General features: G+C 34.7%; 1 pseudogene; it reads right to left on the bottom strand.

Annotated features, from left to right (window-relative positions):
- Positions 1-5,921: 5,921 nt before the first annotated feature.
- Positions 5,922-17,763, bottom strand: LOC114260588 (uncharacterized; annotated as a pseudogene).
- Between the last annotated feature and the right edge of the window lie 313 nt (positions 17,764-18,076).

The following is an 18,076-nucleotide window of genomic DNA, read 5'->3' as shown; positions in this document are numbered from 1 at the left end:
GTAATTATATGGAATTGAGTTGGAAATAATGAAATTGGTTCATTATATGGTAGGATAGTGGAGTTAGATTTATTAATCGCTCACTTTTTGAAAACATTGATATTTTATCTGTTGGAACTTTTATTATTTGTTTAGAAATAATTGCTTGGACTACCGGTGGGGGGTAGTTTTGATTGTTGTAGACAATGCATGATGATTAGGCAAACTAAAACTAATCAATTGGATATGTCATAGAGTATGACGGTTGATAGAATACATTAACGTTGTGTATTGACTGATTGTGTATATGACCTTTGTGTATATACGTTGCGTGTGTGTGGGAGGAGACAGGGGATGTACTCCACGGTTTAGGGGAAGATAGGGGATGGACCTCTAAACCAGATGTTGGTTGGGAGGAGATAGGGGATGGACTCCACTGATACAGCTCATATGCTTGTCAATTAATGTGTTAATACAGCTTATATACTTATCTATGGAAGTGTTGATACAGCTCATATGCTTATCTTTGGAAGTGTTGATATAGCTAATATGCATATCTGTTGAAATATGGATACAGCTTGTATGCTTATCTGTTGAAATGTTGATACAACTAGTATGTTTATCTATTGTAATATGGGAAACGTTTAATATGAGTCCCTGTCTCATATAAGTGGTTAGCCAGGTTCTGAGCCGCTGATGTAAATTGGGAAATTGATAAGAAATGGGAATTGAAGTGAAACATGAACATAGTGGTCATGAAATGGAAATGGGTTATGAATTGATTTATGGAAATTGAACTTTTATCAATTGCTAATGTCTTAGTTATTACTCATACTGTGTTTAGCATATTTCTACTGGGCATTGGCTCACCCTATATGGGCCATTATTTTCAAGTACAGGTAGTATGCCACCTCCAAGGACATAGCTTGGATGATGATGAGAGTTGAAGACTCCTTTTGTTGATTTTGTTTGTATTACATGTATATCAAGCCAAGGGCTTATTTTGTGTAGAGCTAGTACTCTTGTTTTGTGTAACCAGGTGTTGACTTGGAAAGCTGTAAGCCCATAGGGCATTTGCTTTTGTTATTAACATGTAATACTATTGTAAGAATTACTCTGATAAATAGAAATGGTTGGTTTCTTGTATATTAATGCATGTCTCTAGTGATGGGTTTTATGCATTTTTTTTAGGGCATTACATTATATGCAGGTGCGGAAGAGGTGGTGCGGAAGGAGAGCCGTACGTGTAGGGGGGAGGGCCGCACGTACGGGAAGCGCGCTCCGCACGTACGGGGATGGGCGCCACACGTACGGTGGTAGGTAAGTTCGAAAATTTTGTTTCTTCTTCTCTTTGGGCTGAGTGTATCTCACATTTTGTTTGTCTCTCTCTCTCTCTCTCTCTCTCTCTCTCAAAACCCTTTCCTCTCCCTTCTCTTTATATTTCCCTACACCAAATTGGATCAAAACCTTGATCTCTTTAGATCCATTAGAGTTTTGCCCATAGTTCCTTCATCAAAGTTGAAGAACTCCTCTGTAACGCCCCAAAAATTGGGCAGGGTATATCTATTTATGCTACAAAACCTATCTGATAGATAAATACATATATATAGCTAACTATTCCATAGATCTATTTCCATTAAATCCCAAATGCCAAATACATGCTATTCACATCTTAATGCCCCAGTTCTAATCCCAAGCATACATTTTACAACAAGTATGGAATAGAAGCCAAACAGATAATAAATGCCCTATAGGCTTACAAATTTATCCAAGAATATTCTTGGTTACGCAAGATGAAGTTTCAACTTAATACAAATACAGTCCTAGTCTTACATTCAACAAGTAACAAGAAAACAAAAATGAAGCCTTAGCTCCAAGTCCTCCCAAGTCAATGCCTTGGCGGAGGCATAGCACCTGTACCTGAAATGGTTTCCCTTATAAGGTGAGCCACAGCCCAGTAGAGATATACTACACAACATATGAACCATGACAAGACTAAAGAGGAGTATGCTCATGCCATGCTCATGATAAAACAATTTATCTCTCTTTTTATAAAGCATGCAATGTTGAGATGCAACAACAGATATAAAACCATTTCCATTTTAAACCATATCTATTACATGAATACAGGCTCTGTGAATCTCTAGGTGAGTGTCTGCAAGCAGGCTCTAATGCACTACCACTGTCATTTTTACCAGTAAACTGGAAGGCTCGACACCTAACCACGCGGTTCTACACCACCTACCCAGATTCACCAAGTATTCATCTTTTCGCAAACAAATACATTTCCAAATATTTCTCAAAAGCAGATACATTTCCAATGAAATTAATGTAATGCAATGTCCAATGCAACAAATGAGGAATGTGGTTCAATTTACCTAAGTCTCATGCATTTCTACAACAATCATGGCTATCTTCCACCGATAGCCCAAAACAGATATTTCTAAACAGATATTTAAACAATTAAATTCCAAAAATTCTGATAAATACAATCTATTCCATATCTCATCAAATATGAACAACTACACTAGTTTTCATATCACAATCACATCTGGTAACCTCTCAAGGCCCATTTCTAACCGTGTTGGTTTTATTCCAACAAATACATTAAGCAAAATAATACCATTAATGCCTAAGAAAACATCATCCAAACTCATTCTCCAAGCATTATTCAACTATGACATCCTATTTTGATCAAAATCCCCAAAAGTTAAACGTAATTCCTTTGTTTTCTTTAAAAATGCTCTTTTGGTCACAAATCGGTAAAAATTTCAAAACCGATCGAGTCGAAGTCCATTTTTGTTCAAATTTAAAACATAGGTCTTTCATAACCTTACAAGCATATTCCAAGTTTACACTTTCGCAATTTGGGTATCAACTCTTTGTTTTTCTCAAAATTTCCCTATTAAGCGAATAAATCACACATTTTCCAAAAATTCTAATTAAATTATATACAAATCTAAGCTCCATATAATCAAGTAAAAGTACATAAAGAAGTGTAGGAAAAATCCCTACCTCGAGCCAAGAAGCTTTCAAATTTTTCAACAACAGAAATTAAATTTTTTTGGAGTCAAATGACGCTTTTTCCGCCCTCTACGTTTTGATCCAAAGCACTAGGGGTCAAAAATGACTTACACTAGATCAAATCCAAGAAAAATCAACTTGGAACCTCTTTTCTCTTGTTTCCTTAGGGCTAGAACTCCAAGAATTCCCAAAAGTTGAACAAAATATCTATTTGGTTACTATTTATAGATATCTTTTTTTTTTTTAACTAAACAAATATCTAACCATATATATATATACACCTATATATATATCAATTAAAAATACATTTCAACATTTTAATGACAAAAGTAAATATAATATTTTCTCACCACAAAATATATTTCGTTTAATGGTACACACCATAAATATTCACAATTCTTTTATGGTAGTCAAATAATAATAATAAAACCACAACACTATTACATGGTTACTAACGGGTCACAATTCAATCAATTGGGTCCAAAATCAATGGAGTTTAATAATTTAAAATAAATCCCCAATTGATTTATCTCAAATCATGGTCCGAACACCCAAAACTCAATTTTGAATTCTATTATAAATTAAATTGAACACCAATCAGTCCGTGAATTTTCATCAAATAAATACTCATCATTAAATTCTGAAATATTTATCCAACGTGCTAGACTCATATGGGAACAACATATAAAAAGTTCATAGTTTTCTGAGATCGGGAACTATTTTAAAAAAATACAAAATCCAACTGATTTAACACAAAATTACACGGAAATCAAATTAAAAAATTTGCTCAATTAAATTATGCGCTGGCTATTTAAAGAAAAAATTTGGGTCATTACATCCTCGAGGGCTACGTTGTGTGTTGTGGAGATCGAGTTTCGACACCGTTGATTTTGGGGGTTTCATCTGATTTCTTCATCAAAACTTGAGGTAGGGATTTTTTAGAATTATATATATGTTTTTGCAAGATCTAGTTGATTTTCGAAAGTTTCTTTTGAATATTTTGAAACTTGGATGTTGGCTCAAGAAGATGAGTGATTTTGAAAGTGGGTTTATTTCTTGTTCTTTTAACAGATCTTTATGGGTTTGATCTTCATTGATTGTAGAAAAGATGATTTTGGAGAGATTTCTTTCAAAAGATTTGGGTGTGCATAGTTGTGGTGAGAAAACCTAGAAATTTGGGATTTTTTTAAAAGAGATTGAAAATCCATGGGTGATATTGTCATATTTATTTTGTGTGCCAAAATAAATGGATGTTTGGAAAATTCCTTATTTATATTTATATAATTGATGAATTTTGTAGAATATGAGAGTTGTTATTCATTTTGGAAATTGTTGTTCAAAATGTTGATATAGTCTTGAAATGACTAAATTGTTGAGAATACTCAAAAAGTGGGAAATGTGTTATTCCTTGGATGAATTGGGAAAAATGTATATATATTCATCTTGTGAAATTGTATTGAAAGAGGAAATGGGGATTTTGATCACAATGGAAATATTGTGTGGAAGAATTGGAAAAGGAAGAAATGTTGCATCGCATTGATAATTGTTGCATTGGCATATCAATCAATTTGATTATGTAAGCTTTGAAATTAAATTTGAAGACTTTGCATTGAGAAAAGAATGTTGAGAAATAAGTTTTCATGGAATTATTTTGGGGTAACTACGTTGGTAAGTCCAGATAGGAGGTGTAGATGAAATTGATTAAGTTGGCCTGAGTATCCTGGGTGAAAAACCAAAAACACGCGTGGAGGAGGTACCACTACCTTTCCGGTGAAAGACCGGTAAAGTGGGGTTTGGTAGTGCTAGTTATGCCTACTTGAAAACACCAACCTAGGGATTACCAGAGTCGTATTTACTGCCCCTTGAACTAAAATGATAAATTTTGAACAGTTGAAGTTGCATGGTATCATTGAGCATGATGGTTTTCAAAGGATGAAAATGTGATTTTTTTTCAAAAAGGCATGGCATGGCATGTGCATTTCAACTCTTGAGACTTGAATAAATTGTATATACTTTGTTAAGAATTTCCTATTGGGCTTTATGCTTACCCTACGAGATTTTTGTGCAGGAAAGGATGTGGTGATTCCACCTAACTAAAGGCGAGGAAATGTGTGTTGAGAGTACAAGACTCTTGTTTTGCTGTGACTCTGTTTGTAAGTCAAGGGCTATACTTGTGTGGGTTTTGAATAACCATTTTTGTGTAACCAGACTTAAGCTTTGGAAACTTGTACACCCATGAGGGTATTTATTTATTTTGCTTTGGATTGAATATTCTACATGCTATAGATTCATGTACTAGACTACTATGTATGAATCTCAGGATTATGTAATGCAAGTATTGGGAAATTATTCCGGTTTCCCTTTAAGGAGCCGTGATTGTTGTATTATTATTGCTAGAAAATTAGGGCGTTATAGATCTACTAATTTTTTCTTCTTTCTTCTTTAAATTTTTTTCGTGGTAATAGATCTAGGAATTTCAAAATCATTACTCCCCCCAAGCACAATCACTCTAATTTCACTACAAATTACTCCAAATTTATGGAGTTAACTAACTTTAGAGACACTAATAATAATAGTAAGCCTCACCTTAAGTGCTGATATAAAACCCACAATGATTATAAGTAATAAATTTTAAAAAATAGAGTAATTTAACTAATGTGGGATATTGGAATGGCAAATACATAGGGTCACCTCATTAATGTTTTTTAGTTAGAAATGAATAAGTGCCAAAGCAATAATCTAAACTGGTTCACATACAGTTTTTGCAGAAATGGCCGAGCAAGAAAGAGTTGGAGGCAAAACCATAAATATATTTAAAACTTACCAAATGAAGTAGCATACATATAAACTGAATTGAGTGTTCATCAACAAGTTAATTTTAAGTTAAAGTACAACCATGGTGGTTGAAAAAGAGAAGCTCAAGTTGTTGTTGTCCATGTGTAAACCTGGCCTCCACATGTGGCTCCCATAAGCATCCCAATCTGGTAAGGGTGTGTATCAAAGCGGCATGGAATTGCAGACAAATTTGGGCTTTGTAAAGTCACAACACGTACTCTCCTAGCCGTGGAGATAACATCAACTCCTCTTTTCATATTACCAATGAAGAGATATGAATCATCCCAACCCCATATTGCTCTGCTTTTTCAACCAAAAGAAGAGCTATATTGGCAATCAATCCCATCTTATATAGATAGATACAAAGTTTTATATACAAATTTCTAGCGTTAAAATGAAAATCCAAAAGGTCGAGATTAATTTATCCTATCAAATCTTTTAATCACCAAAAGAACAACAAATCATGCACAAGTATTGGTTATTTTCACACTCAATACTCTTAGAATTTGTATTTTGAAATTTTCACAAAAAGAAGGGAAAAGGGGTACAAAATCTATCCAACTCGACAGTTCAAGAATCATATGAATTGTAGTGTTAATCGAATTGTGAATCATAAGATTCATTGTCAATTCTATTCCAAAATAGATTCAGCTATAGATTCGCATCCATTTTATTATTTTCCGTTTTATCATTTTCTGCTAGAAAATTTCCGTTTAGATTCGCTGTTCAATCATGCGAATCTAAAATAGATTCAGCTAGAAAATGATTGGCAAATTAGATACGAATCATTCACATTTTTTTATGGGTAGGATGATGATTCATTTTCCGTTTTATTATTTCATTACAAACATGCAAGGCTAAATAGAAATGGTTGAACAACCAGCATAAAAAAAATGTGAATGATTCGTATCTAATTATATAATCTATGCATGGATGTCTATTCTGAGTCTAAACTAAAAGTTTCGAGTCAAGGTAGATTTTGCAAAGTGAATCAGTTACAAAAGCACATAAATCTAGTTTTAAGTTTAGATGAGAAACCACCCACAAATGTAAATTAGTTTTACCAAAGAATAGTGAGATGATTGTTCCAGACCTAATCACAACAGCATGACAACATACAAAAAACTATACCTGAACGAAGAAATCCATGGTTGATCATAGTTACATCTTCAAAATCAGCTCCAGTCAGTAAGCCAACATTGTCATTAATACTGTGAGGAGATTGAAACCTCAAAGATCAGTAAGAGTGAGCCACCAAACTGATTATCAAAGTAACAAATTCCTATGACCACTTCCAGAGTGATATACAAGTTATTTTTGACGAAAATAAGATTTGATCATATAACATAATCTATATATACTAAAAAAGAATTGGTAACTCAAATACTTTATGACTAAAGTGGAAGGGTTGACTAGTAACCAGTAACTATATGTTCTTAACAATTAATTAGTAACTCCATTAAAATGGGGGTAAATAGAAAGAGAAAACCTACATGGAACCCAGAGCAAATAAGCCGAAGTGCAATTAGAAGTTGAACATCAACACATTTTTAGCTCATGCTGTGACGATCACTAATATGAATTTTCTTTTCTTTTCTTTTTTTTTTGGTTTTCAGTAAAGTTTAATAATAAATTGTGAACATCTCAACTTAAATTCAGAGTATCATACTTGAAATAGAAAAATATTTAAGCTGAAGCCCCTTCAAAAATTATACACCATCTTAAAAGTATCATCACCAGCTTTCTCTTGAGTGTTAATTTGTGATCTCAAAAGAAATGGTAGACTTAAAACCTAATGTAATACCCAAGACATGCATATAACTAATATATGAAGAGGGTAACTTTGTAATTTAAAAAAAATTAGGTTAATAACCTCATTAGGTTTCATCGTTATTCTCAAAAAATCCAAAGAAGGGGATCTCTTGAGGGTTCCCACAGAAGAGGTTGAAGAATCAATTCTTGGTACTAGGTCAATCTATTTATTCTTTAAGCTAAGAACTCTAGTACAACCTCTCCTTTCTTTTATTTGTTGTATTTCAATTTGGGGCTAAATTTCTTTAGGGTTTGGCTAGAACCCACAGATTATGTATGATGTTTGGGTAGTTTTTGGCGATTAACCCGTGAGAAGTGCCTGAGGTAGCAGAGCATGGCAACATTTGTACCTGGCTTGGGTCGGTGCAAGAAGCAAGGAGCCAAGGTGTGTTGTGTGGGATTCATATCACTTGCATGTATATATGGCTGGTTGGATATCATAGAAACCATAGTTGAAAAAAAAAGAAAAAAAGAAAGAAAGCAAAAAATAAAAAGGAACTTATGAACGAAATTGCTTATCCAACTGGTGAGTGTATTGGCATTAATATTAATCAGCAAAGGTGATTGGATTATTATAAGTGGGTATGGGTTAAGGACATTTGCAAGACATGAAGTAGATAGAATAGATGACTGTTGTAGACAATGAACAATCCTAGACTTAGATTATTGCATGAACACACATTAGACAATGTTTTCTTTGATAATTATTGAGGAAATTATGTATTAGTGTAAATTTTTAAAAAATAATTACAGATTAGTAGTCAAGTTTATGAATATTAATAATTAAAATTATAGATTTTTAATGTATTTATAATTTTTTTTAATAAATACACTGGAGTGTAATCCTTCCATAATTATTTGTGTGGTGTTATATTTATTAGGACGATATTGATGCGGATCGTGGTATTTTGAAGTTTGTTTTGGGATTCTTTTAGCACTTGAGGTAAGTGATACCATTGTTAGTGTTTCAGCCTCAATGTTCTACCTAAAAAGTGCTTTTTTGTGTTTTCCATGTGTATTGTTAAAATATGGATCAAGTATGAAATAATTTTGAGTGATATTATTTAATTATCGTGATTACTTGTATCAAAATATTTATGTCAAGGATATCAAAATGTTTTGTACTTCAAAGTAAGTAAGTTCATGTACAAAATTTAGTACTTCAGTCTTGTCTTACTATGATCTGGACTCTAGACAATGAGGGTTAAAAGTTGGCAAACTAGTTTCTTCTGGAGCTTTACCACAAGCATATGTGTGGTTCTGGGCTTTGTTATCGGCTAATGTGGCTGTAGTTGCTAAGACTTGAGTTCTGATGATTGAATTATTATACCATTGGACATCGAACCATTGCTTTCAACAAATAAATTTGACTCTATAATTGGATTATTTTATTGTCTTCTTTAATAAGATATATTGTTACGCTGTTCATTCAGCCATTGATCTACCTCACAAGTAAATCATTTCATTCATCAAAAAAACATATTTCTTCCTTTTTGACTATTTTTTGCTACTGGATCTCCAACTAGCAGTGGTAGTTGGTGACTTACTAAGCTGTCGAGCTTTTCCCATCAATGAATTTGTTTGTTGATTTGGAAAGAAAGCCAATACAATTTCGGATAATTAGATTAATCATTGATTACCGAATTTTTGGTGTTATTTTGTATTATTTAATATTCGAAGACAACTGTAACTTGTAATTTTAAAAGACATAATTTATTAGATGCTTAACAATTCTAGTGCTTTATATATATACATATAAATTGATCGGAGAAGTAATTAAATATTATTTTCACTTCACAATGTTGCAATGATCCAGATCATTACACCTAATCACTATAGTCAACATCCCACAGAAAGAAAATATAGAATATATTGCTCAGTCTCATATCATTTCTATCAAAATACTTACTGAGAGCCACAAACAACATAACCAGTCCAAAAAGGTTACATGCCCTATTGTGGCTAGATAGCTTCCAGATGGTGAAAAGTAAGCAGAATGCATAGCCCTTTGATGGTTAACTATCTACAAACATTTTGGCTTATCTGCATCAATATTTCTCAAATCCCAAATGCAAGCAGTCCCATCTGTGGAGCTCGTTGCCATGATGTCAGTGTTATCTAAATTGAAATCTATAGTGTTGATTCTATCTTCATACAAAATCCACGAAGCTGAAGATTTTCCTGTCCTCTCATCCAAAATATTGAGAACTCCATGACCCTCACTAAAATACAAGGACTTTGCATCATTTGTTCGTTGAGAAATGGAAAATATAGCATGATCGCTGGAGTAAACCAGATCAAATATTTCTTTGTCGACATCCATCAATCGGATAAATCCATCATAGCAACTAGTATATACCTACATACACATTGATATACAAACAGAGGAATGCACAAGCCAAGTTGAATCATGTCCCTACCAACAAATGAGATACAAGAACTGGTTGTTGCAAAACAAATGCAAAATGAAGCAATTAAAGGGGATAATTGCACATGCACATACAATATTTACTTCTTCTCATAGGGTCCTATACCCTAAATTTGATCATTTGATTGGGGATCAGCCACCAACAATCCTTTGAATTGGGGATTAGTCACCTAAAGTCTTAATATTATTAAATCTCCTCCCCCAAACCATTACAATAGGCATCCTTATTTAAGAAAAATAACATAGAATTCCTAATATAATTAGACTTTCTAAATTGATTAGATAGTAATTGAAAAGAAGTAGACTTCCTAATATAATTGGTTTCCTAGCATTTGACCACCCTAGAATCACAGCTTGTCCTCAGGCTGGAAAATCGGGATAATGAGCACAAAAAGTAGCATGATCTTCCCAAGTAGCATCATTAACAGAATAACCCTTTTACTGAATGAGCAAACGTGTGACAGCTTGATTGTTCTCCTTGAAGATGTCGCGATCTAAAATTTTCTCAGGCACCCATTCAGAAACATCAGTAAGAGAAGGTAAGTAGGGGTTGGAAGTAACATTTGCCCCCAACTTTAACTTCAAGGCAGAGACATGAAAAACAGGATATATGCGACACCCTTCAGGAAGGTCCAACTTGTAAGTGACAGAACCAACTTGCGCAATAATGCGAAAAGGTCCATAAAAGTGGGGAGGAAGCTTGCAATAATGTTGCGAAGCAACTGTAGACTGGCGATAAGGTTGCAGCTGCAAAAAAACCCAATCTTTCACAGCAAAACAGCGTTTAGATTGATTGGCATCAGCATAGAATTTCATGTGAACTTGAACAGATTGCAGATGATCCTTTCAAAGTTGCAAAGTATTATCGCGATCCCATAAAGCAAGGTCAACTGTATGAACAATAGTTGTACTAGGAAGATAAGTCGAAACTAAAGGTGGAGGGCAGCTGTAGACAGCCTCAACTGGAGTCATTTGAATAGCAGAATGATAAGTGGTATTGTACTACCATTCAGCCTAAGGCAACCAGGGAGACCAATTGTGAGGTTTCTAACCCGCAAAACATTGAAGATAACACTCTAAAGTGTGGTTAGTAACCTTGATTTGACCATCAGATTGAGGGTCATAAGCCAAACTCCGACATAATTGTGTACCATGCATAGTGAAGAAGGCTTCCCAAAAATTACTAAGAAAGATGGGGTCTCTATCACTAACAATTGTACGAGGCATGCCATGCAAGTGAACAATATCTCTTACAAAAATATCAGCAACAATAGTGGTAGAATAAGGATGAGAAAGAGCACTAAAGTGAGCATATTTGGAGAGGCGATCCACAACCACTAAACTTGTAGTTTTCTAATGCGAAGATGACAATCCCTCAATAAAGTCCATCGATAAATCAATCCACACATCATCAGGGATTGGCAAGGGGCTAAGAAGTCTAGGGGGCGAAATAGCTTATGTCTTGTTGTGTTAACAGACATCACATTGAGCAATAAAAGTTTTTGTTGCTCCTTTCATACCATGCCAATAAAAATTATGACGTAGACGTTTGTATGTGCGTAAAAACCCAGAATGACCACATAAGCAATAGCAAGCATCTCTTTATCACAAATTGAGAGATTCAAATTTTTACTAGAAAGAGTCTTACTAAAATATGCAATAGGATGACCTCCTTGCATGAGAACAATGCCTAAACCATTACCTGAAGCATCACACTCAATAGAAAATTCTTTAGAGAAATCAGGCAACGCTAACATTGGAGTTGTTGTTAAGGCCAACTTCAAATTAGAAAAGGTAGCAGCAGCGGCCTCATTCCAAACAACAGAATCTGTCTTTAGCAGTTGGGTCAAAGGTGCACTGATTTTGCCGTAGTTTTTAACAAATTTGTGGTAATAACCAGTTAAGCCAAGAAACCCACGAAGACCTTTAATGGAGAATGGAACAGGCCACTCGAAAACACTAGCAATTTCGTCATTCTCAACTGACACACCCTGAGCTGAAATAATATGGCCAAGATACCCAATTGAGCATTGAGTAAAAGAGCATCTTGATTCTTTCACAAAAAGGCGATTAGCACGCAAAATACCAAAAATGATAGATAAATGGTGAATATGATCTAAGATGGAAGCACTGTACACCAAAATATCATCGAAGAAAACAAGCACAAACTTACGTAAATACGAACAAAAGAGATCGTTCATTAAACTTTGGAACGTAGCAAGAGCATAAGAAAGGCTGAATGGCATGACCAAAAATTCATAATGGCCATTATGTGTGCGAAACGCTATCTTGGGAATATCTGGTTCTTGCACCCAAATTTGAGGATATTCAGAACAAAGATCTAACTTAGAAAATATAGTCGCACCATGTAACTCATCAAGTAGCTCTTTTACCACTGGAACAGGGAAACGATCTTTGATTTTAATTTTATTAAGTGCACGATGATCAACACACATACGCTAGGAACCATCTTTTTTGCGAACCAACAAAACTGGAGACGAATATGGACTTGAGCTATGACGAATAAGGCCAGCCTCTCGTAACTCCTGAACAACTTTTTTGATTTTATCTTTTTGGAAGTGAGGATACTGATATGGATGCACATTCACCGGTGAAGACTCAAGTACAAGGGGAATATGATGATCATGAGACCTGACAGGTGGAAGAGTTGTGGGTGTACCAAAAATATCTAAAAATTGAGAAAGAATAGCTACAACGTCAACAGGCACTTTAGAAGGTACAATTGGAGGTAGCATAAAATTAGAATTTAATGTAAAAGGACCCCATGGCGCTCACGTTGTAAAAGACGATGTACTAGGCCATTATCCATAAGCATGACGCTAGGAGAACAATCACCAACCAATGTGAACTCTTGATCAGCGACTTGAAATTTCATGGTTAAATTGCGAAAATCCCAAACAGCTAAGCCTAATGATCGTAATCATTGTGCTCTCAAAACCACCTCACAGCCACTAATAGCCAAAATAAAAAATTCGGTGGAAACTATATAGCCTTGTAAATTAAGTTGAACATCAGAACACTTACCTAAGCGATTTAAAAATCCACCATCAGCCACCATGACTCGTAAAGACTTGTCCCTTTGAATAGAATAACCACATTGTTTAGCAATAGAAGGATGGATAAAATTATGCGTGGAACTAGAGTCGAGGAGGACTGTAATAGGTTGATTTTTTAGAGTGCCGCTTGTCACACCCCAAACCCCCGGGTATGATCGGCCGTGGCCCACAGGGCCTTAGCCCAAGGCACACGTAAGCCTAAACATGAAACCATAATCAAATTGAATAACTAAACAAAAGTCCAATAATAAATAACCAAACTCAATCCAGTGACATGCCACAATTATAAATGGCAAAACCAATTGTAAACAATACCATCCAAACTTATGGGATATAAACAGCCCACATATCAAAATAATCCTAAATGAACCCTAATAAAAAAAATAAAAATAAATATGCACAACTTGACATAACAATCTAAAACAAAATAAATGAATGCCCTAGAGGTCCATCCAATTGAGTCCCCGCTATGCCATGAGTCCACTCTAAGTCCTTCTAACACCTGGAAATGATAAACAACTATGTCAGTTGATAGCTTAGTGAGTAGCAACATGGATAGTAAATACAGTTTTGAAAATAGGGTTCAATTCCAAAATAAGATATATATCATAGAAACTAGATTGGCATACAGTTTTGATAAGGATAATTTGTTTCAAAAAGAAGATTCCACAGTTCAACAGTTAAAATACCCATGTCTCTCAAGAACATGATAAAGGACATTTTCCACTAAAAACAGATTACAAGATGAACACCAATAATTTTTTTGGGTACCAAGAAATAACAAGTAACATGTCACATAGTTCTCAAGGCTATAAGCCCCGTTGGATCTAATACCGAACTAAAAGTCATCCTCAGGGTGGCAACTTAGGCCTTTTCTCTAAGACGATCTGATTAAAGGTCACCTAGCTTAGCCTAGGTCTTTTCGTTACAATCGTTGAGCACTAGAGTCATCACGGCCCAACCCGGATCTGTTCCCTAGTGGCCAGAGTCACTACACACAGTGAAATAATTACACTGAACTAAAATATACAGATGGTCCCAATAATCAATACACATCAGTTTCGAAAAACATGGTAGTTCACCATTATAAACATGAGACCAAAACAAATAGTTTACAGTATGCCAAGTTCACACATGTTTCAGAAATAATTTGATTCTATTGATAATATAATAATTTATCAAAACAGTTTAGTCCTGAAACAACAATTAAATTTTCCAACAGTTCAGGGTAGGGGAACATTTATAAAAATATGCAGCATGAAACTACTCACCTGGAAACAGAATAATGTAATCCTTGAATAGAGTATAAAAGTCCAACTAGTGCCTGAAAACTACACGTCACTTCTAATTTAAAAATACTAAAGAATAGGAACTAAGCAACCTCAAACTAAAACGCACTAACACGGCTCAACCCAACTCACCGTTACTGTTAAATATTACCTAAGTTCATGTTCTTCAAGGCCTAAAATCATCCAAGACATGGGTTCAAATCGAAACTTAATTAAAAATAACTTTAAGATAAAACAAAATTTTAAACAAGCTTTCCCAATCCATTCGCTAAATTTAAAAATTACAAAACCCACTCCACGCTGTTCAAAAAATTCCAAAACCCTCCAGATATCAACTACTATATCCTAAGTTTCAAACCCAATTGGTTTTACTTGATTTTCTTATCAAAATAATTATCTACAATTAATTATATCTAAATAGGTTATTTTCTGCAGCACTTTAAAGAAATTAATGGTTCTCTTAGTATACATGATAAATCAACGCAAGGCCAAAAATGTAAGAAACTAGACTCGTAACTGGTTCTAATGACACTAATTGGATAATTTTCGGATCTATACCCAAAGAGAACGATGCTTCCGAACTTACTGTTTTAAATAGGTTTTCTGGACAGGTTTGAACGCATCAGTTTATATGGATTTTGACTCCCAAAAATTATGAGAAAATTCAGATATGTAATTAATCTACTGTAAAAATTTCATTTCAAAATTCATTCGTTTGATATGATTTCTAAATTTCTAAAGTTTGCTGGCAGATTACTATTCTTAGGAGCAACATTATGAATTCAATTAAAATTTCTAGAATACTATTGCACCCACATTGGCTCTTGAAAGGCCCACGGCCTGCTAAAAAAAATCAGTCCCCCAACATCATCTTTAGTTAATTCCTAAACTACAATATTGGGTATATGAACTCTCATGAAACACTCCACCGATGTATACATCATCCTTGCAATATAATATTGGTTAGGCATAATAATATATCATCCATCATCCACCCAATTAATTAACCCACTAGATATATTAAGATAATGGAAGGAAGATGAGGAACAAAGGAAGATATGATTCAAAAGCTTACCTCCTTACTACGAAACCTAAATCCAAGACTTGGATTGCGACTGCTCTTCTCCCACTGTTTGTCCCTCCTCCTCACTGCTGTAGCTGTGGCTGCTAGGAATACTAGGGTTGTTGTTTATATATCTAAACAAAAGGTTTTAAATTATTATCTCTTTATATTATTTTAATTTCTATCTCCATTAAAATACAAATATTATTAGATCAAAATATGCTTACTAATTTGGCACTTAATTTTATTTATTTATTTTAAAATAATAAATCTTGCCTTTAAATTAAAGACTTTCACCATAAATTTATTTTAGGTTTTAAAATTAATTAAAAGACCTTTCAAATATTTAATTTGCACTTTAGGATTCACCACCAAAATATTTGAGATTATAATATTATTATTATTTAATTATTTACTTAATTTTTATATTCGAGTTCTCACACTGCTGATGCGCATAGTTTCAGGTCGCGTTGACCCCATAAGAGCATGTAATGAAATTTCAAAAGTTGGGGTTCTGGAACACCACCAACTACGGTTTCAAATTCAAAGTCCTCAACTTTGACTTCCAGTTCACCTTCCAAGAGAGATAATTGTGGCTTTTGGCGTCAATGACTAGGCTTATAAATCTCATCCCAATTAAAACAATGACCCTTCTAACATCGTTCCTTCTATTTAGTCCATGACAAACGTTTAACACCAATAGGTAGGGATGGCAATTGGTTAACAGGCTTAGGTACATAAGATATGTTAGAAGGCCGTGAAGAAGATGGACGAGAAATAGTCTTGGTCATATTATGTGCAATAGTTGCTATAATTGCATCGTCTTGGCTGGGTGCTAATTTAAAGGTCTCGGTTAGACTCATTGGACGAAGCAAACAAACACCAACCCTTATGTTGGCAAAAAGTCCAAAAAGAAAAATACTAATTTGATGCAACTCAAGCAACCATATTAGCAAGTCGCTCAAACTCCATAATAAATTCACGAACAATGCCAATTTGAGAAAGTTTGGCTAATGAACTACAAGGATCAATGTGTTGTTGAGAATCAAAACGGATGCATATGGCTTGAGAAAATTGTTACCAAGTCAAAACCCCAAGGGACTGTTTAATCTAGCGATACCAAGAAATAACATTGCCTTGAAGGTGCACTATAGCCAAAGGAACCATCTGTGCATCTAAAACACCATTAAGTTCTTGATATTGTTCAGCCTGAAATAACCACCCTTCAGGATCAGTACCGTTAAATTTTGGAAAATCAATTCGGGGAGTTCAACTTTTAAAATTTGGACCAGCAAGCCAATTGTCGTCATCACATTGTATAGATGGATCAAGATTGATGCCAGATTAGGGAAGGCGAGCTTCATATTGCATATCGTGCAACAACGCATGGATTTTTTGAAGAATGGTATTATTGGTCTGTCTATCACGTATAAACTCTTGCATATTAGTAGACATCACGTCTATCCTAGTAGTAAGAGCAGCAACTTGTTCTTTGAGTTCCTTAATAGTCATGTTGAAGATGATGAATGGAAGAGTAGGAAGAGATGGAAGTTCAAAGATCGAATGACCTGATACTAGATGATAGGGTCCTAGACCCTGAATTTGATCCTTTGATTGGGGATCAGCCACCAACAATCTTTTGAATTGGGAATTAGCCACCTAAACTCTTAATATTGTTAAATCTCCTCCCCCAAACCATTACAATAAGCATCATTATATAAGAAAGTAACATTTACTTCCTATTATAATTAGACTTCGTAAGTTGATTAGATAGTAATTGAAAAGAAGTAGACTTCCTAATATAATTGGTTTCCTAACATCTTCATAGGGGAAAAATAAATAAATAAATAAACTTTAAATAAATTGCAAAAGTAATACATTTGAAATGGAAAATGGTTGAATTACAATCCCTGAAACCGGCCTTGGATGAGGGTGGTACAGATAAAGCCAATCTCCATCCTCATTTTCAGCATCAAAATCCCAAAACCCAACATTTCCAAACTTGTTTCCCACGCCAATCAATTTCATATCCGTAGATGGAAAGAACCTCAACACTAGTATTCTCTATGGCACAACCCTAGCTATATTTTCTGGTTCCAACCCCATTGATTCCAAATCAACACAACCCTGAACCCGAATTGTGTAGCCAAAATTGACATTTTCATTCACACGAGCCATCGAATTGCAGGAACCCCTTTCAATTTCCTCCCTAGAGTCATGATTGCAACATAATTGGGGTTTTTTCAAAACACCCATGATTTTTTTAGTCAATTTTTGTTGGTGAGAGGCGTAACCGCAATACACATCATCAATTCTGAGTCAAAATCGTCCACCCCCACTCTCAATCCCAACGACATTGTTGTTTCTCGTGATCTGTCTCTCTTTTTCATCTACTCTTCTCCGTTAGTGTCTTTGTAGTTGTGAGAAGCTTTGTTTGCTGGTCCTGAGTCGCCCCTCGTTTGACAAAATGCCTCAGTGAAAACGCTGCTACAGAGTTATTATAAGATGATTAAGGAGAGAGAGAGAGAGAGAGAGAGAGAGAGAGAGAGAGAGAGAGTAGCAAGCTATC

Source organism: Camellia sinensis, chromosome 4 (assembly GCF_055761805.1).
Source record: "Camellia sinensis isolate YWXY chromosome 4, ASM5576180v1, whole genome shotgun sequence".
Lineage (NCBI taxonomy): Eukaryota > Viridiplantae > Streptophyta > Magnoliopsida > Ericales > Theaceae > Camellia > Camellia sinensis.
This window is presented reverse-complemented; position numbering and strand designations above follow the sequence as displayed.